The sequence below is a fragment of the Crocuta crocuta genome, unplaced genomic scaffold, assembly GCF_008692635.1.
Source record: "Crocuta crocuta isolate KB4526 unplaced genomic scaffold, BGI_CrCroc_1.0 scaffold27, whole genome shotgun sequence".
Taxonomy (NCBI): domain Eukaryota; kingdom Metazoa; phylum Chordata; class Mammalia; order Carnivora; family Hyaenidae; genus Crocuta; species Crocuta crocuta.
The window spans coordinates 509,312-512,095 of NW_027532250.1; positions in this window are offsets into that span (position 1 = coordinate 509,312).

The following is a 2,784-nucleotide window of genomic DNA, read 5'->3' on the forward strand; positions in this document are numbered from 1 at the left end:
AATTTTCGGAATGGATCTGGAAATCAAATTTCAGTGTGCCCCTTATACTTTGTCTGCAGCCCTACTTTTAAACAAACGGCTCCCAGCACTTCTGATCCTCTCCGAGTGGCCCGCCTCGGGCCCTCCCTGGCCCTTCCCTTGGGATTCTGCCTCTGGCCAACTCCCACCCTCTGCCCGCAGCCCTGTGTGCGCATCGTCCCTGGACGGGAGGCCCCGGTGAGCCCTTCACGGCTGCCTCCTCCTAGATGCCCCATCAGCTCCTCAAACAGCAAACCCCAGAGACGCAACTGCCCGGCTCTCCGGCTGGGAGACGGAGTGGCCCCCAGCGGCCCGCACCCAGCCTCCGGGCCGAGAACCCACACGCCTGAGGCACCTCTCTGCTCCCTGCCCTCACCTCACAGCTCAATGGCCTCAGGCTGGCTTTGCCCTTCAATATGCCCTGCCCCGTGCCTGGGATTTGAGGGGGTCTCTCGCAGGTTCAAGCCCTTCCTTCCCCACCTCCCCCCGCCCCCCAACACACACACTAGAACATCCTTCACACAAGTCAGGAGACCTTGGAGCCTTGGTCCCCAACTGCCACCACGGCAGTTTGGCCACATCTGATCGCTACTGTCCTATAATTGCGTTGACATCTCTCCCTCTCTCTCTCTCTCTCTGTCTCTCTCTCTCAAGCAAATAACTCATTTTCACTTAGTTTAAAAAAAAAAACCAACCTACCTCTGTTTGCTTTAGTCTCATGCTAACAAAACCCCAAGCCTGATGTGTCAGTTATCGACTCAAATCAAAACAGACATGTAACTAATCAGACGTGAGCCATCCGTCAGGTTCCCCGGCATCACGCCCACCTGCTCGCAGCCCCCGCATGGCTCCCTCTCTTTGAAGAGCACTCCAGACCCCTGAAGTGGCTGTCAGGGCCTCCTGCCCGCCCCCCCCATGACAACCTTNCCGCAGGGACTAATTATGTCTCCCTCGCGCTGTCTGCTGCTTCACACCTCCCTGCCACCTCCCCTGCCTCTGCCCGAGTGCCCGTCACGGCCCTCGTAGCGACACTCAAGGAGCACGTAGGCGGCGAGGCCCCTCCTGGCAAACTGGGTCAGCACCACGCAGAACATCTCCAGGGTTCTGTTGCCCTGGTTCGGGATACCAGACCCTGAGCCCTCGTAGAAGCATCTTTCCACCTGGGTCCAGGCACACAGTAGGCGCTCAATAAATGTCAAGCACGGCCCAGGGGCTGTGTGTAGGTGGAAGGAGACTAGAATGTACAGGGAACAGACTTGGTTTGGAGACTGGGCCTTTCCACCCACCGACTTGTGTGACGGAAGCTTGACGCTCTCCGATGCTCCTCTCCTGAGCCTCCGTTTCCCTGTCTGTAAGATGGGGTGATCAATTTCCCGTCCCAAAGGCTTTAGCGCGACCAGGCGGGGAAGTGAATGTGGGCTTTGCAGACTTTGGAGCTTTATAGAAACGTGAGCTTATTCCTGGATGGTCCCAGGGACGCAGATGATTAATCCTCTGTGTCCATCCAGTCCGCACGGCCGTGTCCCCTCTGTGAGCCCCGTGTGCCTCCCCAGCGTGAGGCCGCCCCCGGCCCAGGGTCGCAGGGGAAGGCAAGAATTACAAGCCTGTTTATTTAACATTTAGGAAGCCAACGCATTTTCCTGGACCTTGTCTGCAACACTTATGCCAATATTTGCGTCTTTGGGTTTCTATTTGTATGGTAATTTAAAAATCGGGTTCGGACTTAGAGCAGGGCCTTACTCCTAAAACTCTGAAAGCACATTAATTTTCTGGACGGTAAAATAATGCCATAATTAAATATTACCATTTCTCTTAAAATAAAATCTGGTAACTCCTAACAAAATGGGTTTTTCGAAACATGATGGAGGTTTTCCCACAAAACTGCACTCTGGGGAAATTCGTTATTTTCAATGTACGGAAGAGACCACGAACTTAATCACAACGCAACGTAAGAAAAATTGATTTGTTAAATTACAATAATTTTCCTGCATTTAAAATCTCCGTGCTTCCTGTCGTCGCTGACCCCAAGCCTCCCCCGCCCCCCCAATACGTGTCTTTAGGGAAAAGGCTCAAGGAGCCAGAATGTTTTGTTTCATTGTTTACGAAGCCTCCTAGATGCCCTTTCTTGTGGTTCCGATTGGAGTTTTTGTTCCGTGCTGCAAACTTCTCTGAAAGGAGGCAAGCCTGGTTGACCCCATTGCCCGCGCCCTTTAGTCTCCAAATACGTCCTCTGTGGCGTGGAAGTGATGCCCAGTGGGAGACGACATGGGGCCCAGAGCTGGCCTTCCATGGACTCCGTCGTTATGGAAGTCCGGGTGGACGAGGGAGGCCTGGTGGCCCCAGGTGGGGGCAGGATGCTGGAGGAGGTAGTGCCCGGTTTCACCCGGGGCGCCCAACCGCCCCAACCAAAGCTCAAGAGGGCCCCCTTGTGGAGACTCCCAAGAACGGCCCTGTGAGTGGTGTACTTCCCCCAATGACGGGCTTGCTCCCCGTGACCCCCCCCCGCGTCTCCCAGCGCTTCTCAGACCCAAAGACACTCAACGGAAACCATGGGCCTCCATCCTTCTCTCTTTAAGACCTAAATGATTCTGCGGGACCAGAACGTTCTTGGCCCCTCCAGCGAAGAGCTGGTGGAGAACCAGCTCCCAAGGCCCCATGAAGAGTTAAGCTCCTCAAGGTGCCGCCTGAAGATCCCTCTTGCTTTGCTTTCTTCCTGGACTCTTCCAGAGTCTTCACCGCGATTGCTCACACGTCTTCTTTCTCAGT